The sequence below is a fragment of the Larus michahellis genome, chromosome Z, assembly GCF_964199755.1.
Source record: "Larus michahellis chromosome Z, bLarMic1.1, whole genome shotgun sequence".
NCBI lineage: Eukaryota > Metazoa > Chordata > Aves > Charadriiformes > Laridae > Larus > Larus michahellis.
Genome location: NC_133930.1, coordinates 18,705,854 through 18,733,235, shown reverse-complemented (window position 1 = coordinate 18,733,235; position 27,382 = coordinate 18,705,854).

Here is a 27,382-nt window from a genome sequence, read left to right as displayed (position 1 = left end):
AAGAAATGGAGTCTGAACTCCATAGTCATAGCATAGTCAGAGCATCCAACAGAAAGGATCCTTAGTCCCTGTGAACTAAAATTCTATTTATTTTTTCTTTTATTGGTTTGTTTAAATGATAAAGTTTACTTAGGAATGACAGTTAAAATGATGTTGCAAGAGGAAAACTGTGACCATTTTACCTGAAGAGGGGAAATACGGCTACAAAGAAGTATACACTTTACACTGATAGATGCTACTTGTAGTTCACAAAGAACGTATTAGTACTGTCTGTCTTTGCCTGCAGCTGAACTAAGTCCTGTGAGTAAAATTTATCTGAGTAAATGAAGATATCTTTATCTGAACTAGTCATTTCAGGCTTTTATTATAATCAGTGAAGAGAAAAAGACTTTCGCAGTATGTGAAAGATGTCATATTTAAGTCTAAAATGTCTATGTCTAAAAATGTTTAGATAACTCATGACCCAAACCACCTTTTTTCTCTTTATTATCTATAAGGCATTCTGGTGGATAGCTGAGATATAGAAGTCTCCACTGTAGACATATAAACCAAAGAGGTTCATCTGTCCTGGGAATTAAATCCTTAATTTAGAAAAATCCATGAAAAATCTTTTGATAGCTACATTAGGGACAGGATGTCAACATGTGTTCTGAAAAGGGATGTACGCACTATATGGAGGGTAGCTAGGCTTACAAGGGCTGGTTTTCTACTTCTAATTTTCCACCTACACAATTGATGTAACTGCCAAACATTCATTATGTGTTTATTGGTAGGGAGAAAATCTTTCTATTATGTTGTGACCTACATAATAAACACAGGGGGATTTCCTTGTTCAAAGAATCATTACAAGAGAGAAACCACTTCTGACATGCTTTGTTCAAAGAATGCTAGTGGGTGTTTTCAGGGAGATAAGTCAGACTTAAAATGTGCTCGATGTGTATCTATAGTAGTTACTAATCTTTTCTGCATATGTTGATGACAAAGGAAGATTTGTCACTATAGTTAGGAAGGGAGAAAAAAATCCACTTGCTTTAAGATAGACTACAAAAAATACTGTTTTCACATGTCTTTATAATGGGTGACAGTATGAAGGTTCATTGTTGGGATACATAGGTATTGGTCAAGTGTTGTTTGGCAGTGAGCTCTCCTGCCACAGAAAGAGAAAAAGGAAAAAAAAAGAATTAGTAATGAAGAGGAATAAAGGTGTCATAATATGGAAAAGGCATTGGAAATCCACCAGGCAGATTTTCCATTCAACTTTTACATGTTTATTTGGGCTATATTGCTAGTCTCAAATACATGGCTCACATAGAATTCACATAGTGCCTAGTCTTTTATTGTATCCCTTAAAGGATGTTTTTTTTCTGTTTTCATGTCTTTTTCCTTACAAGGGCCCTTCTAAAATGCAAGAGAATAATGTTGAGTAACAATGCTTACCCCATTTGGTCAAGAAAATGGTGTTTTCGAATGATGACATATCCCTTTTACAGCTTTTAATTTTCTGATTATAATCACCTTTCTAGATTTGAAGATTGCGCAATTATTCTGTCAGTTTATCAGTTTGATTGCATATGTGCCATTTTGGTCGTTGAACCTATCAGTCACTTTCAGCTGATTTCATTTGAGGGAGAAGCAGAGGATTGAGCATGGTCCCACAAGTTTGGGGAAGTGTGGGCATTAGTCAGAGCAGTAGGGGGAAATTAGAGCCTCATCTTTTCTACTGGTTCCCCTGCAGGATGATGTTAGAGCCTTGCTCAAGTAGTAGATATTATACCAGATAGCTAATTATGACACTTAAAAGTTCAGTGTAGCAACAGCACTGTTGGTCTCACGCATGGGAAAGGTGTTTGATAGGAGATGTGGGCAAAGGGAAGGAAGGGGAAGTTGAGATTGCCACAATAGGGAAAGAGATTTACAAGATAAATTTACAGAAAAATAGCGATTTTTCCATTAGTTTTGTTATTCAGACAGCATTATTTTTTTTTTTTAGATTAAAAGTAATTAACCTCACTTGTATTTAAAAAAAAATAATTAAAAACAATTAACCTTTTTGGTCTTAAATCAACTTTCAGTTACATATTGAAAGTGAAAGAATTTTGTTCCCTTTACAAGTAACCCAGTTAAAAGAATGAAACTTGTGGTAAGTTTAGTGGTATTCTGTGGCGACATCTTGGAACTGACTGAGCAAAGCTATCTTTTCAAAGTTAACGAAGAGTTTGGTACACTAATGAAAGAAAGGTGTTGTGACTTTCCAGACACTGTTGTGGAACGTAGGACTATATTGCAAAATTTTGAAGAGATATTGACCTCCTGTCATTTATACTTATAATATTGAAGAAAAATCAGATCCTTTGAATGCTCAATTCTGTCTACTAGAATTTTAAAGATGCTATTTTGAAATAACAATCGTTAATTGATATATAATACATGATTTTTTTTCTGGTTTTGTTTCCGTTGATTTTTTTTTCACTGTGAAATAGGGAGTGAAACACTATAAAGTAAAAAAATGCAAGAAAGAATCTAGAATTTAAAAGAAAGGATAATTTCAACAGTATCATTATAGTATGATTTTTTTTTAATAGTTACACAATTTGAATTTGGAGTACTTTTACTATTTAAGTACAACATCTATAATTAGAGGTATAACTGTAATCCCTATTTTTAGTTATGAGTCAAATAATTATATAGAGTTGTATCATCTTTCTAAACAACATTTGTGTACTATTTACTTATAAAAATAAGATCATGAAGTAGTTTTATAAAGTTAATTTTCAGGTCCATCTTAACAGCTTCTTTCTCCAGCAACTTTCACATAAACACACAGATTTCCTCCAGTGACTTTCAGCAGTGGGACAGTGTGAGTTACGCTGTGACACAGGCCATTCAGAACTGCAGAAAGGCCAACACAATAGCAAGAAAGCAAGATGTTATTTATATTTTTTATCACCAGCTTTATTGGGTCACTTGTGCTCTATTTCCTGTTACAGAGGTCAGTATGAAAGCAGATGCTATAATAATTAATAGATTATTTTTCCCACCTATGAAAGGCAATGCAAATTTTCATACCAGCTTAAGTTCTACCTAGAACAGAAATATTTGAGGCAAAATCATATACTATATTTTGCTGTAGGAAACAAAATCATTGGGAGATGTATATTCCCAAAAGAACAGTGTTCAATAAGAAGTGGAATGGATTTAAAAGCTTTATAACAAAGCAAATTCCTTGTAAACATAGTTTTCAGGAAATTTCGTATGCAAGCTATCCACGCCTTTTCCTGACAATGCATTGTATGATATCTCTGAAACTACAGTTCTTTATCCCAGGTCTAATACTTGCAAGCATTTTAGTTATCTCAGACAAATGGAGGGTCAAGGTTTTTAGTTTTTTTTCTTTAAATAAAAATCGCTGAGGACTTTTACATGAAAGATAGGTGGATTTAAAAGAATGTGGAGAGGTCAGTGTGGAGAGTGCCTGATGATTCAGTGCCAGATCACTGAATAAATGTATTTGCATCTCATGCTGTCATATACTAGACAGTTCAAGCTTTTCACACTGGTTGGAATATAAAAACTGGTTTTCTGAATCAAATTTGTACAATATCTGCCGTAAGAGATAAAAACAGTTTAATGAAATTTCCCTGGCTTTGTTTTTTACTGAGTCAGAGAATATTTTTTATCTTATTTCCCCAAAATGACAGCTTAACTTTTAAAAGTCCTCTTTCTATTGAACAGTTAAGTAATTCTTTATCTTCTAAGAATCAATTATCTCTAAAATGTGCACTATTTGGTTGCTATAAAGTCTCATCTCATTTTTATCTCACATGATAAAATCATTTGACAAAAGCCAGAATCCTCATATGCAACCAAGTGAAATAAAAATATGACCCTTTGAAGGCTGGAAAAAGGACATAAGATCTGAAAGTCAGGCACAAATAAATTGGATCCAACCTTGGATAAAATCTACTGCCAATACAGTGCATATAAGATACAGGGGTTTTGATTTTCATTTATGTTACATTTCTAAACAGCCTTGATCCTGAAATTCAGTATTGGAGTGGATTCCTTAGTAAGTGATGCCACTGCATTTTGTTAAGTTAGATCTTCTGGATTTAAATTGTGTCTGTCTAATCTAAGCCATTTGTCCAGGCTTGTTTTACCGTCCACGAAATGAAGTACCCCCCTAGCTGTATCTAGTCTATTTTTCTCAGAACAGCTACAGTAGCTCTCCTGTACCCTCTTTTATCCATCAACTCTAGAGGGAGCCTACCTGCCATCTTAGGTTAAGAGTATAACATTTAAATGGTTAAAGGTAGCGGAAGTGATGTCTATTTTTTTGTTAACTTTCTATGTCTATATATAGTATGGAAGTATCACCATTTTTATTATGAGGAAGATATCCATTAGTATCAGCTAGATCATGATTTGCTATGTATGGGCATTTTTGTTTATTGCTTGTTTCCTTCTCGTCTAATTCTCTAGCCTTGGGGTGCTTTTTTCTCCTCTTCAAATCCTTTTTTCATTACCAAAATTTGATTAATGTTTTCTTGGAAATTGTTCATAAATTTGGGTGTGTTTCTTTTTGTTCAAGTTAATTAAATTGGAAGTGAAAGTAGCTAAACAATGCATGACCTTGAATAAACTAACATGATTTTAACACAATGTGAGTGAACCTCACATCCAAAATAAACAATGGGGCAAGTTCTTGAAATGATACAACACATGCTGTTAACCACTAAAAAAGCACTGTGTGCATAACTCCGTATTTGAGCATTCAGTATAAAACCATTTAACACCTTTTCCCAGGTGCTTCAATGTTCAGGGATGCAAAAAGACATTTCATTGCTTGTCTTCCAAGAAGGGAGCTGCAGTTTTATAAAATAAAAACAGGTTTTTATTTACTGTCAGGTTTCTAGCCTGGCAAATAGACTGAAGATAAGATGAGACAAAAAATGTATCTGCCGAGGTTTTGCCTGCAACTATAATTTAATCCATGGGTGGTTAGAAGCTGGATTGCCATAGAATGAGGTACTGTAGGAGAGTTTGAGAGGTTTTCAAGCAGCCAAGCAGGAGATTTGAACTGGAATTAAAGGAATTTTCTCATCAAACATCAAGAATTTGCAATATTGTCTTTTCTGTTTCAGTTCTTGGATAGATCTGAAAAGATTTTTTCCTGACACAGATACGGTAAAATACTACACTCCTTAATCCTCAGGTTTGTTCAGCCTCAAACTGACCCAGGGGTTTTATGTATATTTTGCCAAAAATACGATTGATTGTATCTAATTTTTGACATCTGAGAATGTGGTGAAAGCTATTTTTTTAGCCCTCCTCTATAGTTAAAGAAGAGGGAGAGTTTCTCCAGGAACTGATTCTTCCCATTTTGCAATAGGTGTTATGAGAACTTATGCTCTGGAGAAGCTATCTCTTGGGAATGTATGCAGAAGAAGTCGTCTATTATACGTGTTATTCCTTGACAGTATGAATCTCCTCTTTGCCTTCAGGAAACGACCCTGTTTCACATGTAAATATTGTCCCCAGACTAACCGGGTCCCTTAGAGGAGTTCTACTCAGAGATAAAGGAATCTTATCAGAGATCCTTTGTCTTCCTTGAGAACTGCCCAACAGCTCTACTACAATATTATTTTTAGACTGATAAATCCTTTCTTACTCCGCCTGTGAGTAATTCCATGGAGAACTATATAGTAGGAAATTCCTATTAATAATAATAATAATAATTAATAATAAATAATAATTATTCCTATTAATAAAATAATAATTCCTATTATTATTCCACTCTGACTGGAGTACAGGGATTCATGGCCAACCCATGTATCATTACAATCTCTGACAGATCTTCAGAAATCAGTGTACATATTCAGCAAAAAATGCACATTTCAGAGGTCAAATACCCTATCTGTGAGGGTTCTCACCCAATAGAGCAGAAAACTATTGTCTCTAAATACAGATGTTTCAGAGAAACCTCTATCTCCGTCTTAATATGAGTAGGGATTCAGGGCTGGCATCATTTGCTTCCACTCTGGCAACCAAGTGTGGGCTCTGCCTCATGTTCAGAAGCTGTGTCAGTTTCTGTTGTAATATTGCTACAAAGAAAGAGGTGCTTTAGATTTCTTTCAATAGCTCGCATTGGCTGTCACAGTTTCAGGTGGCCTTCCTTACAGCTGTTACAGTTTCAGGTGGACTTCCTTACAAAAGTGGAGGAAAAAGCATCTGTATTTATTACAGCTTGGCTGGTGATTACCTAATGATTTCTTTTGGAGCTTGGTAGGAAATTCCAGTGGTTTTAAGGACCACTGCAATACGAAATTACAGGGATTTTTGGTTTGTTTGGTTGGTTTTGACTTCTTTTTGTTTGTTTGTTTTTCAATGGAAAAAAAAACCAAACCAAAAAACAATGCCCCAAAACCTTAAAGAACTGGTCTTGTTATTTCTGCCAATATCAGTACAGGTCTGAACATTTCCCATTTAAGCAATGGGACCACCAGCCTTCAGTCTTCCTGTTAAGTCACAACCTTAGGAGCATGGGTATGTAATAAGCAGATATTTTGTTTCATCCCTAAATGGACTTTAATTCTAGAGAACTGTAATAATAATTCAATAATCTCTTTCTACATAGTTGACAATACTGAGATTCTTCAAAAATAATAATTTGAAATAGCATATGAACTTTAAGAGCAAGAAGAACATTTTAGTTCACTGCTGACTGCAGCGTGGGAACTCTCTTTGCTGAGTCAAGTGATGACCTCTAGTTTCCTTTTAGCAAGAAAAGTCATAATAGATCAAGGTAATTTTTGCAGTCCTAGTGTGGAAAAGACCAGTTGGCCTTCAAGCTTGCAACAACAATATACTTCCTTGTAATTTCTGTAGTGTAATTAACACATATTTGTTCTCAGAGCATTTCTACTTGGAAGAATTACTTCTTGCTTATGCAAGTAGTCCTTTCAGAATAATTTGATTTATTCACTTGAGTAAATATTGTTTTAGTAAACAAAGACTACAGGGCTAAACTCCAAATACAATTTTTGTTCCTCAGTTTTTATCTATACAGGATATAAATAAATGATAAATTTAAGATTATTGAAGCAACACAATATTTTAAAATTTCTGGATTTTAAATGAAATTTTCTCACATTTCCATATTGATTTGTATGTTTGTTACAAAGACTTTCGTATATTGTTGTCTTCATCCAAAAGAAACAAAACAATTTACAATGGGAATTGATTCCTATTAACTTCATCCCACAAAATCTTAAGTCTGTTCTTCAGGTGGCTATAAGGCTACTATGAAATTCTTCCATACGAGTGAAATTTAAATTTATAAGGTGCTTAGGTATTAGCACAAAGATTAATTTCATTGTCTGTAAATTGCACCTTGGTGCGTATGAAGGATGAAGAAGCAAAACTGTAGCCAAATACTCTAATAAATGTCTTTTTAGCGTCTCACACTTTTAGAGATTGGCTTGGATTCAAGTCCTGTTTCATGGTTCGAGTATATATGAAACCTGGACTTTTCCTTGCCTCATGACAATTTCTTTGATATGTTACCCAAAAGAACCACTTCTGTTCAGACTACTTTTATCCCACATCTTCACTAGGACATGCATGTGGAAGGGCCTTCCATTTCTTTGATTCTGGCTCTTCTCCACCTCAATGACATTAACAAATGGCCAGAACAGCTGGACACAACAATGCTGACGAAAAAACATTGCCACTCAGTTGGAGTTGAGCTCTATGACAGTGCAGACTAGTCAAATTCCCAAGTATTTTTCATGATCCTAGCTGAGGACTATAGATATAGGACTATAGATATAATTCAATGTGGCAGGAATATCTGGATGGAAAGTAATTTTTAGGAACAAATGTCATTTTGTTGTCTAACTGAAATAGTGTATTTTGGAGTTACTAGGTATCTGAATCAATTCAGGCCCTGTTTTGAGAAGAAAGCAATAGTGAACACCTTGGAGTCAAAAGAGAGCCCTTCTACCATACGGGGCAGCTGCATCTGGGAGAGTGACATCACAGTGGAGTACAGCACAGCGTCTGTGAGGAAAATGTGGGATGATCTCTGAGACCAGCCGTCATGTGTAATTTTCATGTCTACTGGGGACTGATGTAGTCCATTTGTCAGAGAAGGGGAAGAGCATCTTCAGTAATAGGTTTGCCAAGCTGGTAAAGAGGGCTTTAAACTAAAATTGCTGGCGGAAGAGAACCTCAATCCATCCCACTCCTACCAGTTTGATGCCAGTGCCAGCATGGGGAATAAACAAGAGGTGCTAAAGACATGTGCATGCCTGCAGGGCTGTGACCTTATTGGCATCACGGAGACGTGGTGGCATAGCTGGGGTGCCTCCTGTGACTGGAGTGTTGTAATGGAAGGATACAGACTCTTCCAGAAGGACAGCAGGGGAGACGAGGAGTGGATGTTGCCCTCTGTGTCAATGACTAACTGGAGTGCACGGAGCTCTGCTGGGAATGAATGGAGCTGAATGAGAGTTTGTGTGTCAGGATTAAAGGGAGGACAGGGACAGGTGACATTATAGTGAGGATCTGCTACAGGCCACTTGACCAGGAAGACTGAATAGATGAGGCCCTCTATAGACAGACAGGAAGAGTCTCATGTTCACGAGCCCTGGTCCTCATGGGGGACTTCAACCACTCTGATATCTGTTGGAGGGACAACACAGCAGGGCATAAGCAATCCAGGAAGTTCCTGGAATGTGTTGATGGTAACTTCCTTCTCCAAGTGATAGACAAGCCAATGAAGAGAAGTGCTATGATGGATCTGTTCTTACCAACAAGGAGGGACTGCTGGAGAACACGAAGCTTTAGGACAGCCTTGGCTGCAGTAACCATGAAATGGTGGAGTTCAACATAAAGTCCTGGAGGGAAGAGGGGACGAAGAAAGCTGGTTAGTATTCAATATATATAATTAATATTCTATAGGTACATCAGTGATAAAAGGAAGACTAGGGAAAACGTGGGACCTCTCTGGAAGGGAACAGGAGACCTGGTTACCCCGGATATGGAGAAAGCTGAGATACTCAACCACTTTTTTGCCTCAGTCTTCAACATCAAGTGTTCTAGCTGCACTGCCCAAGTTGCAGAAGGCAAAGGCAGGGGCTGGGAGAATGAAGAACTGCCCACTGAAGGAGAAGACCAGGTCTGAGACCATCTAAGGAACCTGGAGGTGCACAAATCCATGGGACCTGATGGGATGCATTTGTGGGTCCTGAGGGAACTGGCAGATGAAGTTGCTAAGACACTATCCACATATTTGAGAAGTCGTGGCAGACTGACAAAGTTCCTGCTGACTGGAAAAGGGGAAACATAACCCCTGTTTTTAAAAAGGGGAAAAAAGCACAACCCGGGGAACTATAGGCCGGCCAGTCTCACCTCTGTGCCTGGCAAGATCATGGAGCAGATCCTCCTGGAAACTATGCTAGGGCACATGGAAAATAAGGATGTGATTGGTGACAGCCAACATGGCCTCACTAAGGGTAAATTGTGCCTGACAAATTTGGTGGCCTTCTATGACAGGGTTGCAGCATTGGTGGCTAAGGGAAGAGCAGCTGACATCATCTACCTGAACTTTTGCAAAGTATTTGTCACTGTCCCGCATGACATCCTGGTCTCTAAGTTGGAGAGACATGGATTTGATGGATGGACCACTCAGTAGATGAGGAATTGGCTGAACACTTGCACTCAATGAGTTACAGTCAATGCTTGATGTCCAAGTGGAGAAAAGCAATGAGTGGCATTTCTCAGGGGTCAGTACTAGGACTGGTGCTGTTTAACATCTTTGTTGGTGATTTGGACAGTGGGATTGACTGCACCCTCAACAAGTTTGCTGATGACACCAAGAGTATGGTGTGGTCAACATGCTGCAGGAAGTGATGCCATCCAGAGGGACAATGACAGGCTTGAGAGGTGGACCTGTACGAACCTCATGAAGTTCAACAAGGACAAGTACAAGGTCCTGCATGTGGGTCAGAGCAATCCCAAGCACAAACACAGGCTGAATGGAGAATGGATTGAGAGATGCCCTGCCGAGAAGGACTTGGGCATGTTGGTTGGTGAGAAGGTCAACATGAACTAGCAATGTGCATTTGCAGCCCAGAAAGCCACCACATCCTGGGCTGCATCAGAAGCGGCATGGCCAGCAGGTCAAAGGAGGTGATTCTGCCCCTCTACTCTGCTCTCATGAGACCCCCACCTGGAGTACTGCATCCTGCTCTGGGGCCCCCAACACAAGAAGGACATGGACCTGTTGAGGTGAGTCCAGAGGAGGGACACAAAGATGATCAGACGGCAGGAGCACCTGTCCTATGAAGGACAGGCTGCAAGAGTTGGGGTTGTTCAGCCTGGAGAAGAGAAGGCTCCAGGGAGACCTTCTTGCAGCCTTCCAGTACCTGAAGGGGGCCTACAGGAAAGATGGGGAGGGACTCTTTATCAAGGAGTGTAGTGATAGGATGAGGGGTAGTGGTTTTGAAGTGAAAGAGGGTAGATTTATATTAGATATTAGGAAGAAATTCTTTACTGTGGGGGTGGTGAGACACTGGAACATGTTGCCCAGGGAAGGTGGGGATGCCCCATTCCTGGAAGTGTTCAAGGCCAGGCTGGATGGGGTTTTGACCAACCTGGTGTAGTGGAAGGTGTCCCTGCCCATGGCATGGTGGTTGGAACTGGATGATCTTTTAGGTCCCTTCCAACTCTAACCATTCTATGATTGTATGAATACTGAAGAAAACTAGAATGAGAAATATCTGCAGTAGAAGATTCCAAAGGAATGAAGTCTAAGAAAGAGGTAGGAGGAGAACTTCTGGGAACCAGGAACCTTAAAAAAGATGTCCGGAATCTATAAAGTAACCTGCCTGCCACAAAAGAGGAAAAAAAATCACTTCTGTGGACACATTCTTCCCTCTCTTCTTTTAGCCGCCTCTTTTTTGTGGCTTTATGGTACATTTTTTGTATGTAACTTTTTTGATGGGAAGATGCTTCTAGTCTAGGTTCCTTGTAAGCTGAACTTTGTCAATCATAGCTTGCATTATGCTTTCTGGAGCTCCCTAGTCACCTCTACTATAATGTTCAGGTCACACAATAGCAAGTTGAAGGGATCAAATGGAACCACAGATGTTCTTGGTTGACCCAAAGCATAATTTCTGTATGAGTGAAGCATCTTGAGCCAAAGTCAGCCTGAATTAAGAGCTATCGAAAAAGTAGTGGTTGCTTTTTAATTGTGTTGCTCACTGTTAACCTTTTGACCCCAAATGAGTTTGTAATGAAGTGGGATGAATATGGATTACTAGATTCTGAGTGATCAAATCACCTTTTTAATGCCTATTGGCATGTTGGTTTCATGTCTCTCCAAGTAAGGATCTTGCTCAGGGGCAATCTTCAAATTTCACATTTCCTCTCCTTCAGTTTTTCCTAATTTGGTGGTCTTCCCATGTTTTTAGCTTTTGTTCCTCTGATTGCTTTGCTCAGGTTTGCTCTTAGGACTAGAGTTGATAACTATGGGCAACAATACAACTAAGGGTATACAGGAACTTGGGGACTGTCAGACTGGTTACCTTCTTTCCAGAGTCCTTACATACAGCCACTTCCAAATGTGATTTCTGATCCCACCAGCCTAGAACCTGAAGGAGCTGAGGAATACCAGAACGCATCGTGTGGAGAATTCTATGTCAGACGCAGACAGAACTAGAGTAGCTTGAGGACCTGGAGTAAGAGTAGGCTGTCCACTATAAAAGATTGCTGCATTTCCACCAAGACCATGCCTTCTGCAGGTACAAGACCTAGGCACGGGTATACTACTTCTGATGCAGATATACTCATAAGCTAGACAGCGAGGGATGAGACAATGGAAGCAGATATTTCCTTTGGGATGTGTTCAATTCTGAACCTGCAGCTCTACTGCTTGCTGTAGGCACTGTCGACAAGGAGCAGTCTGAGTATCAGAAGAGATGGTGATTCCTCCAAGAGAAAACGGGTTGTTTCTGGTTGATTTTACTAGCTGTGCAATTCTGTCCAAATTTGTATGGACAAGTGAGCTAGTAATGGACGGAACTGATACAACAATTATCTGAATGTTGCCTGAGCCATGTTCACCATGAGCTAACTGAGGGATATGTACCACAAAACTGCATGAAACTCTAATTTGTATTTAAAAATTTGTTGCTGGAAGAAGAACAGAGAAAGTAAGCTTGCTGGAGTTCTCTGTATGCGACAACTTTGTAATGCAGGATTCTGGTTCCTCTTTGTTTATTCTGAAAGTAATATACTTGCTAGGGTTCTTTTGTGAGTGGTTTGCTTCATTGGTAATGCTGTTTGCTGTTTTAACACTCAATTTTATTTCTGTCAGGACACTGGCAGAAATAACATAGCAGCAGTTGGAATAGAATCATAGAATCATAGAATTGCCTAGGTTGTAAGGGACCTTTCAGATCCTCAAGTCCAATCATTGACCTAACACTTACAAAAGCCATCACTAAACCATATCACTAAGCACTACATCTACCTGTCTTTTAAATACCTCCAGGGATGACGATTCCACCGCTTCCCCGGGCAGCCTGTTCCAATGCTTGATAACCCTTTCAGTGTAAAATTTTTTCCCAAAATCTAATCTAAACCTACCCTGGCGCAACTTGAGGCCATTTCCTCTCATCCTATCACCTGTTACGTGGGAGAAGAGACTGACAGACCCCTCTCTACAACCTCCTTTCAGGTAGTTGTGGAGAGCAATAAGGTCTCCCCTCTGCCTGCTTTTCTCCAGGCTACACAATCCCCACTCCCTCAAGTCCTCATTAGACTTGTTCTCCAGACCACTCACCAGCTTCGTTGCCCTTCTCTGGACACATTCCAGCAGATGGAAGCTGTAATTAAAAGAGTTACTGAAATTAACTGCAAGGGTGGGCAGCATCATCTCAGTGAAGAATACATTTATTTAATCAAGAAATATGTTACACACCATTTATATTTGCTTCCCAAGTCTGTGCAGTAACTTGAAACAAAGTAGTAATGCTTGTCTTCCCAACCCCCTTCTCATAGCATTGTAAAACTTTTCAGATCTGGATACACGACTCTCAATATTGCTGATAAAAACCAGAAGGCCATTTTAATGAGAAGAAATCATAAATCTAGGATTTAGCTCCCAAGGAAACAGATCAGGAGCTAAAGGAGAGCCAGGCTGTTTCTAGTTTAGCTAGGTCTAACATTTTAAAAAAAGAAAAAGTAAAGTTATTCTACCTCTGTTCTTTGCCAAATACCCAACAAAAAAATACCACTCTGCATAGAGGAGATAGTGTTTTGTCTCCCGTGAGGAACAGTGGAGGTACCAAGCCTGAGGACAGCTGTTGTGCCGATAGTGGTGAAAGCCGAGGTCCATTCCTTTGGATGGAGTCTGTGTTGCAAAATTTTCTCTGTACTTCTGGGTAGGGGTGTTAGAAGGACTGTTTATACCTTCTCCTTGTCTCTCCTTCAGCTCAGAGATGAATAGTTGTTCCTTTAGCCTAAAGCAACCTGTTGCAGTCCAAGAACTTGTCAGGAGTTCCTGTTTGATGTTGTGACACAGATATCAAGAAGTACCTTAGTGTCTAAATCTACTATGAACTAACGAGGCCGCTACATATGCCTACAAAAATGAATCATTAAGCCTTATAATTGCCTAATCTAGAGGAAATGCCTTAGGACAATAGATGGCTAAAGATTTGGTGAGCTATGCCAACCATGTTTCTCTGCAAATACAGTTTTGCAGATTGGAAAATTCTCAAGTCAGGCAAAAAGGGCTGACGTAAGGCTTTCTGAACCACAGACTGGTTGGGTCAGCAATGACTCTGTGATCTGTGGTACATGCTTGGGTCAGGAAAGGGAAGAGGTGGGGATGTTATATGATATAAATGTGCAGAAGTTCCTGTTTGACAGATGAAGAGCTGAGGAATAAGAAGTGTTGGGGGGGAGACGGAGAGAGAGAGAGAGGAGGGACCCAGAATTCTGGGGACATGCCACATACATGGTGACATCCTGCCCGCCTCATATCACAGTTTTGTTTTTTCCCGTTACTTTTTAGCATTGTATGGAAAGAAGGCAGAGAATGTGTTACCATGAGATTTTCAAAATGTAATTTAAATGTAAATTATGTATAAATATACTTTTGTTTGAGTGGGGAGGCAAGTGCTGACTGAGGGCTGTGGAGTCCCTGTTCTGTGAAGGAACATGTCAGGCTGCTAGGAGAAACAGTAATGCTTCCCTTCTGGGCCTGGGGAAACTTCAGAGCCCAGAGGCCCTGTAAGCCAGAAAAAAAAAAAAAGAAAAGAGAAAAAAAGGAAAAAAAAGGCCAGTATTTGGATTATGCATCAGGAGAAATATAACAAAGGCTTTAATCTGTCAGAAGGAAAGATCTTTTAGCCTGAGCAGGACCATTGCTGCTAATAAGAGTAATGACAGCTCATATAAGATGGAGAGGCAAGATTTATTACTGAACTCTGGGTTTGTTTGTTTGTTTTTTAATAGATGTATCTATTTATTTTTAACTGTTTTAAAACAGATATATACTACTTGAGTATAGTAATGTGTAATGTCATTTAAAATGTAGATGCCAATGAAGCATAGAGTTAAGGGACAAAATGCCATTAAATAAATTGAGGAAAATGACTCTACTATCATTACTGATGGAGTGACAATAGTGTCTATAGCATGTCAAATATTTTTGACATTTCTAGGTCCTCTCAGGTCAGATTCTTAGGCAACTTTCATAATCAGTGACATTAACGGGGGCTATATTTATTGATGGCCTCTGTGGGTTTGTCACTTCATAGTTTTGCCATGAAAATGTGAGTATGTCTCCAGGTAAACCATCACAGTGGCCAAACTTTTTCTTTCAGTATTTCTTCTTCACTGTCTCTTGTGAGTAGGATTCCCAGAAAAATAAAACAATATAGTAGGCCTGATACCAAGATTGCTGACATCTAGGGAATCTGTCCCTTCCCTCTCCCCTCTGCCCCAACATGGCTTTCGGATCAAACCTTTAACTTAGGAGAGGAATATAATGTAACTGTGAGTACCTGCTGAGTTGCACCAACTCTTGTTTTGGTTGCTAACAGGAGAGATGGATTTTATAAACAAAGATATTTTTCATCACTTAGTTGTCTTCATTTTCACATACAGCTTCTTTTTCCTTTAGCCTCAGTTATAAAATCTAGGAGTTACTGTCCTCACTTGCTAGATAACGTTCAATTCCAGTATGAACGACAGATTTATTAGGAAAACAATCAGGAAATGTCTTAAACACCATCTTTAGTTTTAGCGCATTATTGCTCATAGTAATGTATTGCCTAATTCACACCTTTTTTCCCTTTGAGGGACAGACTGAGGCACAGGTGAGTAATGTGAACACGGAATGATGCCTGCAGTATTCTCTGAACCCCCTAACAAAACCCACTTTATTCTCTGAAATTACAATTCACTCGTTTCTGCTCTTCCCCATCCTTCTTGGGAGACATTCTGAAATCTTGAGCACCCGGAGACTCCCTCAAGCTTGCCAGTGCTTTTCTTTACCCTGACCTCTACTAACTATTGCAACCTGCTAAAACTTTCACTGACATTTCCCAGGCTCCCTCCCACCTCCGGAACTTCATGGACCCCTCTCAGTTACTTGTACAAAAGTACTACACTGCTGGGCACGAGGCTGGCCTGTTCAGGTAGACCATTACCAAGGTTTAAACAGCAATATACTGGAATATAAAACTTGGATTCAGAAACCATTCACAGACTGCAGAAAATGCTAAATTTTTTACAGGTGCTTCCTGGCTTCCATTAACTGGAAAGCATAAGGTGAGGGAATTCTGTCAGGAGTTACAACAGCTATTGCCATACCCCAAATCTAAAAAATAGAGCTTGTTTTAATGTTCAATGGAACATATATATTTCTCTGTTTCAGTAGACACCTTACTTAAAGGTTCACAGCCAGAATCACTCTGAGGAATAGAAGGCAATATCCAGCTATTCTTCAAAATACCTTGCTTAAGAAGCAGTCCGTTTTGGGTCAGATCTCTAGTACCTGACATGACTGCATAAAGCAATTGTGGATCTTCTTTAACGCAGAAGTTGTGAAGTCTTCCTGGTGTGTAAGAATACTGGTTTTTGAAAAGCCCTTGAGGCTTGTTCTGCTCCACTACATGCTGTGGCAAACTGAATGTAAGATTGGGATATAAGATCTTACATCACTGTGGTACTAGTACAAAGACAGGAACACTAATGGACTTTCCATAGAAGACAACTATTTGCATACTGGAGAAAATGGAAAAAGAGGAAGAAACATAAGGGTGATCAGAAATTATTAATCAGCTGGACAATAAAGTTCTTTAACCAGCTGCCCACTCAATATTGTTCTTAATACAGAAGGGTTTTTTAGAGATATAAAATTTCTGTCTTCAAGAAATATACGAGTAATAAAATTGGCCATTTTTGATTTATAGTAGGTAAAGTCATTCAAATATTAAACTATTAAAACAGATTGATAGATAAGGAGAGGAATAGTAAAGGCTTCATTCAAACTAGCATGGGAACAGGACAAAAGAACAGAAAGTGAGACAATGAAGCCATAGGCAAAATAGGTGTTTTAAAACTACAAAACTATAGGAAACATTGTAAAAATTAAACAGAGCTAGAGAACTGAGTAAAATATTTTCAGATATATGAAAACAATCCAGCAGTATCTCCTTATTTCTGCAAAATGTCTCTCTACCCTGAAACATAGGGCAAATGAACTACATAAAAAATAGATTGATCTTGGATATTAATCATAGACGAGTTTATACACTGACAATGGATAAAGCAATATGTACTCTGAAAGTTTAGGATTGGCATGAAGAGGAATGGAGATAACAAATGAACATCATCCTATTGGGCATTCGCATTCAAGGAGAAGGAAAAGAAACAACAGGCTGTTCGAGTTACTTGAATTAATGTTTTGCCTATCATTCATGAAAATACATTGTGTTTATGTTCTTAGTTTTTGTAAATTTATAATTTTTGCAGAGACAGACTCAGCTATGATTCTAATCCAGAGATACTGACTCTTTTTTTATGTCTTTAATATAATTGAATAACACTATTTCCTAGAATCTTGACTGATATTACAGGAACAGTGAGATTCTCGGAAGTGTTTGTTGGCAGGAAATAGTGTGCAATCTAAATACCAAATTTTTCTGCATGTAGAGAGGCCAATCAATTGCACTGTGCTAACAGGCATCACAATTCTAAGCCAAGGCAAGATGTCTAGTTTGCTTGGGATGATGTGCATTTGTCCTCACTTCTATGTTCTTTGTACTTGTTCTAAATCTTATTAAAATAACTGGAATTGATTTTTTTTTGGACATTTTCTTTACTGCTGCCCTGTCAAAATGTGTGTCCTTGAGAAATGAGTTCAAATATAGTAAAAACGTGGAGAGTTATATTCTAAATAGCCAGGACCGGTTAGTTCTTTTCACGTCAGTTCCCCTACAATCTATAGCAGAAGAGAGTGCTCAGAAGTAGGCTTATTCTTAACTGGTTTTCTTCAACACTTTACATCAGGGAAAATGACTGTAGTTACAATAGTTTGTGCTTCCTTTTCTTTACCTGTTGCAAAAAACTTTCTGAATTGTAGATTTAATAACCAAACCAAACAGCAGAATGGCACTTGAGTAGCATTGCATTACCTGGAATGGCAGTGGAGGAACTGAGATCTGCCCTAAAACCTCAGTTGTGTGTATATTAGCATGTGTGTACGCCAGCCTTGCTAACTCAGTATTCTGCCCTTATTTTTAAACAACTTCAGTGCTCCACTTATAACCACATCGTGTGGCTTGTGTGTAGGAAAGTACTTATCAGGAATTCGAGCTTCATTTCCTGGGAATGCAAAGAAAATACAGATACAAATCTACCTAGAAGAATAGTATAATGGATTCTCCTTTTGCCTTTAAATGCCTTTATATCAATGTATCCTCATTAGTATAAGGGGAACCTCAGTGGCTGTGAGGGGACAGTCTTGTTTTTTGTAGAAAATATGACTTATGCATTCCCCTGTTCTGCCTCCCATACCTACTGTTATACACTGAGCTGCTGATACAAGTCCTGGGCAACAACTTCAGGCTTTTGAGATGGGGAAGTGCAGGAACCAACTTAGTATAGGATTTTCAGGTACTCTTTTGAAATGGTTGGTATGATTTTATTTACTTTTGATTTGTATTTTGTTCACAGAAATAATATATTCATCAATCATGCTCATCATTCCATCTTGAAAATGTCACCCCAGGAGATGACAGATATGACACAATTACTCCTTGGTCTTTGAACTTTACATGATTGTGGAGTTACTTGCAATTTTGAATGGGGAATAGAATAAAGAACATCCTGAATAGAAGTACTCTGGGCAACTGTTGAATATATCTAGGATTCATATTAATGCACTGTGTATATCTAAAAGACTTAATACAGTGGAACTGTTAATAACGACCCTGCAGTAGTCCTTATTCATACCGACATGAATTTCAACAGGGATTTTTTTGGATGAATGTTTTAGTATTTAACAAAAAATGTCTCTTACTAAGACAATGCCAATGATATACTATTGCTATTACCGTATGGTTTCTTTTTTCAAGTGTTCTATAATTTCTCTAAAAATACCCTAATGTTTCTTAGATTCTGGCTGATCTTTTATGTTCTACAGAGGAATCCTATTCTGCAAGAAAAATGACACTAGTGCAATTATTTTTGAAATGTTAGAAGGGCCCCTGGTTTGTCATGTCATACATCATTGTGTTTGTTTATATACAGATCCCCGGGAAGTATTACAATTTTTATTCTCAGCCTTTCAATACACCAGGAAAATGGATGTGGGAACCACCATGCTAAATCAGACCAGTTCTCCACTGAATCCGTGTTACTGTACAATCTGTAACCAACACCAACTGGTTCAGAGTAGGATATATAAAACCTACAGAAGATTGGTGATTATATCTGTCCTCATCTTCTTGACTATGAAGGTTTGACCACATCTTAAACCTCATTGTTAGCATTAGCAGTCTTTGCTTTACATTTGACAGCTGTATTTCAAACATTCACTCTCTATAAAGCACTACCTTCTTCAGCTTTTCCAAAATGGTATCCATTAAAAGTAAAATAAGAATTGAAGTGGTGGAGAAATCAACATGGTATTCAGTTTATTGTGTTTTGCCTGGACTTGGGAAATCCTTAGTTACCAAGTATAGGTGTTCTCAGGAGAGGTAAAACATTCTAGACTATGCTGTCAGGCCAGCAAACAGTAAAATGCTATATTGAGTTTCTGATTAGATGTGTTTTTCCCTGATTATGGTTAACTACCACCCAGCTAAAGTACTTTGGGGGACTCATACAGAATTAGATATGTAATTGTTTTTGTTAAGGCTTTAGTAAGTTGATATAGGATATAAAACTTCTAAGAACATGCACAAAATTTTGAGTGGAACTTATAGGGTGAGTTAGGCCCTATCCAAATGGTAACTGAACAGCTCTGACATTTGTGTATACGGTATGCCTTGTTATATGTATCACTGCAGTACAAAATAGCTTCTCCAGCAGAGCTGCAGTTGACATTTCCAGTCGCCCTGAAGTAGCATGTCAGCTAGATCGGAAGGTAGTTCATATACCTCCAAGGAATTAAGTTGAAAATCAAATTAAGATTGTTTATTTCTTCAGATACAAGGGTCCATATAATATCTCCAAAGACAAAGGTACAGATAATACAGATGCTTATTTTGCCATCTACTGGTTCTCTTTTTATGTATGAATAACAAAAAAAATTTTTTTATGTACATTTTCTATGTAATAATTTTCAGAAGTTGTAAGTAGAAAACAGTTGTCACTTACTTTACCTGTATTATATATTAAATCTGGGCTATGAGATTCTGCAACATTTTATTTTTAGTTACTCCATTATTGACAATTATAATGGTGCACTGCTAGTCAATTTAATATTAATTTCACTCTTTCTTATGTATACATTGCCAGTACTTCCTAGATATCTTTATAAGGTTATGAGTTTGGAAAATTTGCCATGCCCTTTGTAAACAGAAAAGGGATCAGCAATTCCATAGCATCAAATAATGTAGTAAGAAACCTGTTTTCTGACCTGGCTGAAATGATAATTTATGCAGTGTTCTGACTGTATCAATAGACATAAATAGAAAGAGAAAGAATGGGAAAGGGAGGGAAAAAGAGAAACCAAAGCCTATTCTAAACATCAAACGCTAATTGCAGCTGAAGACAAGCACCTGAATTTCTGCCACAAAGGGAGAATAGTGTTGCCAGGAGCATTGCAATGGCCATTTGGCATTTCATCTGTCGTCCCTGCAGCATATAATCACAGGGTGTATTTAAGTTCCCCAGCAATTGCAAGTCTACTAAAAATGTAGTATTCTGACATCCATCAAGCTGAAGGAATGACAGGTAAAAAATACATATGAATATAAATTACTTTCTTCCTGAGGGTGCTTTTTGTGTAAAAAGTGATTGAGCTTGCATTTGAGTAAGGTTTTTTTCATTCTTCTTCTTTGCGATCCTCAAAGTCACTTGGTAACAATAACACAGTGTAATTGTTTTATGAAGCTATTATGAGTATTTAGCTTCATAATGACTACCTGTGCACTATGCAAAGAGAAATTTTCCACTGCCGCAGTACGAGAGTCTCTGTGCATGCCTTTGAAAAGTGCATGCCATTTCTCTCAATGTATCAAACAGTTTTAGGGATGGTTGTGAGGGTTTTGGAAACCATAGCTGTCTTTCTTTCCTGTTCCTTTGGAAGCTATCTGTGTTAACAATAACCTTTGTTTCCTTCATTCCTAGAAGAAATGTCTTTTATGCAATAGCTTCCAGGTCATAGAAAATAAAAGTTACTGAGTGGCCTATGTGGCAAAACCTAAAGGAATGAAATACCAGCTTGGTGAGAAACCTACGAGTGGAAACCCCATATCATAGCCAAGTAGCAGTTAAGCCCCTATCATCGTGGGTGTCTCTTTGAAAGCTTATCTTCAAGAGCTAAGATATTAACGTTCCTACCCAACACAGCATTTATACATAGGCTAAACGTTAAGTATATTGGTAATTCTACTGAGTCAAAAATAGTCTTCATGTCATACAAGAAATTTCCAGTTAAAAGTCTCAAGTAGACAGTGCTATACAGGCACAATGGTGAAGCCAGTTTTAAGCCACTAAATCAGCAACATTTTTCCACTGTAGACTGAAACATGAATTTTCTTTCTTTTCTGGAAATATCTTCCTTGAAACAAGTGTTCTTCAGCTTCATCTCAGTAGCGGCAAAGGGACAAGTTTGAAGGTCAGACCTTAAGAAGATCCTTCATTTCAACACCTGCAAACAAAACAAAGCTGTGCTGCAAGTCAGTCTCCTATTTGGATTGGAGGCAGGGTTATTGGCAGCTGCCTAAACTCATTAAATTATTTGTTCTCTTGGACTGAATATACCTTGCTTACCTGGATATAACAGCTTGATTTTTCTGCATGGCACTTTATTGGATTTTGGAGGTGTAGTTTACACAGCAAAACCTTAATTCCTTATTCATTTTGTTGGAAGTCGTGTCTACATAATGACAAAAAAATGAACTTTCTGCTTCTGGATGGTTCACCTAATTGAAAAAGCACAAAAACTCTCCACCCTGCCCACAAACCTGGCTCAACATTATACACATTCATCTGAGTTTACAAGGAAATATACAGCTAAAATAATGTCTCCCTAGAAAACTGCTGCTGCAAGCATTATGAGAATATCTGCATCAAGACATGCCAAAATAATGACTCTGGACCATCTACTGTAACACTTTTTTTCTTGAATAGCAAGAGGATAAAGAAAGTACACCGCCTCCACTATAACCTTCATGATTTCTCTAACAGTAGGAGCACTTGAAAGCTCAATGAATTTTAGTATTAAGAACAGCATGAATGTAAGAAGACACATCTTTTGTTCTGATGTGCGTAGAAAGTAAATTTTGAGAGCAGTCACAGCTACCACAGACCCAAATTCAGGCCAGTTTCAGGTTTGACTGAGTAGGAGATGTGTTAATTCAGTGTAATAGCTAGAAAGCCTCTGCAAACAAGACTGCAATGGAGAAATAAAAGGAATGTAAAGCTACTTCTCTGATAAAATAATTAAGAAAGAAATATCATATTAAATGCAGGACGAGAGGCTACATACAATCCCATAGCTAAATATTCCTGAGGGGGAAAAGAAAGGAAAAGAAGCGCACATGAAGAGGTGCCCTTAAATTAGTCTTTAATCAAAAGTCTGTGGTGACCACTGATCCAAGATTATTTATTCCCCATCTCAAGCTGTTAAGTTTACAGATCTCAGCTGGGCCCATTTGGTATTTATCCTTTCTCTAGGGACAGAAGGGAAAAAACAGTGTACAGACTTCCCAGTCTTTGAAAGCCCAAAATAATAGCTGTTACCCTTCACATTGGCTGACCTTTGTGAGTGAGGACATGTCTCCAACTGTCCCAGCTATTTTCTCAGTAGAGATGTTAGTGTGCTGCACATACTCCACGTTACCAAAGGAAACTTTAGGCACATCTTAGTAATCAGGACTCCAATGAAAGCAGATTTCGTTTTCATGAGAAGATTCTTTCCAAACTGCACCTGGAAAATTTAAGAATTGTTTGGAGTTCACTGTGTTTAGATTGTGTGACACTGCTAAACCTAACAAATGGTATTACTTCATAAACTAAACACATGTTTTAATGTAGGAATGCATCAAAAGATGATGCCCTAAGACAGTCCTTCACATGACTCTGCAGGCAGTATAAAATGATTACTTCAAAATATGAAAACATAAGAAAGACTGTTCTTCATAGCCTGTGCTGTAGATGTTATGACCAAGATGCATCTGGTCTAGCCATTTTCTTTGAAATTCAGAACTGTGACAATGAATTTGGCTTATAACTAAGATTGATTTTTGTAATGATACTATGGCTGCCTAAGAACTCTTTTCTCCTTGATATTGAATCAGCCCCTATAGTAAGGGCTGGGATCGAGTTTAATAAGGCTGTGTCAAAAAAAACCGAGGGAAAAAAAGCATGATAAAAATAAGATATGCTTCAGAAGAGAAGTGTTTCTTATTCCAAAATGCTCCACTGCCTGGACCATAAGAAGATCACAAGGGAAAAGGAGGGCAAATAAAAATAATGTTCTTTCTTCTTCCTCTGTGCATGATACCAAAGACCTTAGTATTTGGGTAGCAAATTTGTAAGAAAACAAACCTTGGAGACCTTGTGAAGCACCTAAACTTGTGGATGGATTTCAAAGCATGGAGAGTAGTGGAAAAGACTTTCCCAGTATTGGCTTAGTGGTAGGTTATATTTTAGGTCCCAATCCACAGGAACTTAAGAGAGGCTTGGAAGCTCCATTTAGACTTCCATGTGAAATGGCTGGACTCTAGATAAGAGTGCTGTGAGCAGAACGAATGAAGTGGAGCCTTCTGGGTTTGGGGTGTGAGGTATCAGTCTTTTACAGTTACTGGTCAGAAGAATAAGTTCTAGTTTGCAGCTGCCATATGGCCACCTCGTATACATTTCCAAGTCCTGACAGCAGCTGGTGTGAGGTTCAAAGTTATTTTTGTTCTTTCTTTACTTATTAAAACTTTCTCTACTGCATTTGAGATTTTAGAGGTCAGAATTAGAGACGGTGCTGAATTCTTCCTGTTTCAACCAAACACAACAAAAGTTGAAAGCATGCAGTTTGGACCTTTTGAAAATACCAGTTGAACGTCTTGTGGGAAAACTGTTTGTGCTTACATGATCATGCTGCTCTGTGTATTATGCATCTTAGAAACATAAGATTAATGTTGTGCAGAAAATACTGTAACAGGCCAGAAAACTAAACAAACAGCAGTCATTCCCCACTCTCAGTTATTTCATCAGCTTTCTGCTATTGTTACAGATGGTTTGACTAAAAACAAAGAGAAGTGAGTCTGAGCACCCCTCCTACAGGAAAACCTGCGGTGCAGCATAATGGGTAAGGAAATCTCTGTGCACTCTATTAGAGGGTTCTTCTCCGTCATTCCAAATGGGGAGGGGAGGAGGCAAGATTTGCTTTCCTGTAAAGAGACACAGAAAATTCCTGTGGTTATCGGCTACAGTCTGACGTCACAGTGATCCTAGGCAATCAACTGCAGACCAAACCATTCAGCCATGGAGGTATCAAAAAACTTGCACAAAGGCTTCTTCCTGGGGACAAGCCTCTGCAATAATCACACACATAATCCTATTATGAAAGAAGTCCCTTGTAAGCTTTAAAGGTTAAATGACAGCAAGGCCCTCCCAAAACAAAACCAAAGCAGATCATCAGGGAAATTGTTTCTGATTGTTAGCATGTCAGAATAGTGTTGCCAGTGCAAACACTCTAAGGGACATTTGTCTGAGAAACCGTATACAATTAATTGGACAATGACCTGCACACAGAGCAAGCTGCTGTCTAGGTGCTAATACTGGGGTCATCACGATGGGAAGAAAAAAATTTCTGTGAAAAGAGCCACCATAGGATTGCAGGCAGAAAATTCATCAAATGAACTAAGGTCTTGTGGAACTGTGATTCACAAAAAGATAACTTATTTTCTGGATTACAGACTAGGAGAGGTGTATGGGTTCCTAGCTGTTAGAGTTTCAGGTAGATATGATGCCTCTGCACTGAGAATACTTCACAGTTTACTGAGTATGAAGAGTACTCATGGTATTCCTAACCAGTCATGGTTTGATGTGTCTGAAGCAGGGCAAAATTGTGTGTCTTTGTTTAGAACGAAATACAAATGCTGCAGCATGACAGGAAGTTCAAAATGAAAGAGAAAACATAAAAATGCTTTCTTAAAAAGGGTGGACGTGAGAAACATGCAAACACTGTGTGAAACAAGTGAAAGGGAATGTATTCTGAAAGAAAAGGCTGGCTGCAATGTGAAGTCTTGTCCTTTCATGAACATGTGTATCTGGAACATATAAACTGTCAATAGCACATCTAATTACTACTCTGCTTATTTAACTAGGGCTTACATCCTCCAGAAGAAAACCAGAATGTTATAAGTTGGTCATCAGGCATTTGAGTTCCTGCTGTAGTAATGGCAGACTGATCCACATGCAACACCTTACAGCAGTTTATCCTTTATTTTACCTGTTTTGTAGTTGAAGTTCTTCTTCCTACCTTCAGTTGCCCCAGGACTTCAGCTGCCATTACTCCGTTGTTGACTTTTCAAACAAGCACTGCTAGATCTTTTCCAATCCTGCCATTTGTGTTTGGAAGGAGATTTCCAAGATAAGAATGCCTCTATCTCCAGCCAAACCCATCTTATTGTTTTCCGCTGTGATGTCTACAAAAGCTTCTGCAATTGTTATGTTACTGACATGCAGACCATTGCTTAGGATGGTAAGACAGTATCTTTGTTGCCTGTTACTGCTTCATTTGGCTCTTTCCATCCATTGATATCTTGTAGACTGCAAGACATTTTCAGCCAGGATCATGATTTTCTTCTGTGTTTGTAAACAGCATAGAGCTGGGACTCCAGCAGGGCTCCTAAGAGCCCTGGTAAACAGCAACAACACCAATCAAAAACACAACAATGCATGTGGTAGAAATAATTTTGTGGATGACTATGTGTTTAATGGAGAAGACAACAAGTATTTTTCTTAAAATTTTTTGCATATTTTTTTATGAAGTGAATGGCATTACCAATGTAAATAAATTAAAAGATTTGCACTGAAAGGATTTATAGTCAACTTGATGTTGCAGACATGAAGTTTATGAGTTGCTTGGATTATTTTGAGGGAAATAGCTAAATGGAAGTTGTGGTTTTTTTAGTGAATTATATGATAGCTGGATTCCATGCAGGTAGTCTTTAATGAATGGGAAAGGAAGTCAAGACACAAGGGGGTAATATACACAATGAATGAACACAGGAAGGAAGAATGGTCTGAAGTAAGCAAATGGTTGACAGAAAGAAAACTATATTAAGTAGTGAAACAGACAGATTTAGGAAGAACGAAAAAAAGAAAGAGGAGTTTTGAGGGAAGAACAATCAGAAAGTAGAGATAGGTATTGGGTAGTTAAGAGCTTCGGTATTTGAAAATGTTTAAGATGCTCGTCTTTCAAAAGAATACATGGGAAATGCAATTAAATAAATCGAACATGGAGTACTTTAGCAATCAATTAAAAAGCAGCATGACTAAAATAATAGTAACAGTGTCTTTTTTTTTTTTAAACAAAACAGTCAAAGGATTTTGCAAAGAAAAACGTGGACAAACGAAAGATTTAAACCATTATTACTGTAGGTTGCTATTAAAAAGGAAAAAAGCAAACTGATTGCCTTGTATGTCACTGTAACCTGGAAAACCATGTTCAGAAGCTAAATTCAAAAGGTATAAATGTGGGAGCTGAAGCACACTAAACAAGTGTGAATTGTGTTACACATTTTTCAAGTTACAAAACCATCTGATTCTGTGGCATGCATATGTTAAGATGCAGTTATTCGTACTGCTCCATTGGAAACTTTAATCGGAGATTTGATCTAGCATTTCTGTGAGGGGTTTTAACTTAGTAACAATAGAGTTGACATTCTGCATCAGGCCCGTGATCCAGATCTTTCTGACTGGACACCAAAGACATTTAGTTCAGGAATATTAGAACTAAAACAAACACTGAGCAATACTTTCTGTATATGTATACAGCATTCATTTCATCATTGATATAATGATGTTTCTCCTTTACTCCCTGTTTCTTTCCTAACTTTGTTTTTATTTCTTGTGTTGGTTTTTTGTTTTTGTTTTCGTTTTTGTTTTAATTTTATTTTGTGCTTCAGCCAATCATTGAGTAGGCATTTCTCAGTTCTCTGAGAAATGGTGGTTCTCTTTTCTGACCAGTAAGAGCTGATTCAAAGGCCAGCTGTTTTTTCCTGGATACCCTTAAGAAGAATCGGGCGACGAACAGTCCCACAGGAATGCCTATTCTTTCCCCCTGTAGCTTTGTGAAGATTCTCATAGAATAGTCCTAGCTGGTTTTTTTGATGAAACCTTGTTAAAAGTGAGTTTGTGACAAAGGGCTGCCAAAACCTAGGAATAAATCCAGTAGGCTTATTGCATGGAAAGGGCACTGTATGTGGCAAAATGCTGACAGTATGACAAGACATATACAGAGTTTGTGAAGTGTCCCTGTGGTCTACCATGTAGAGCCTATTCTTGCTTTCTTGATGAAACATGTAGGGAGGACATGTTTCAAAGAGCTTTGCTCTCTTACCCTGAATTTTGCAGCTGAAAAGGCCAACTGAACCTTTAGCACAGGCAATCACAGACATGAAAATGT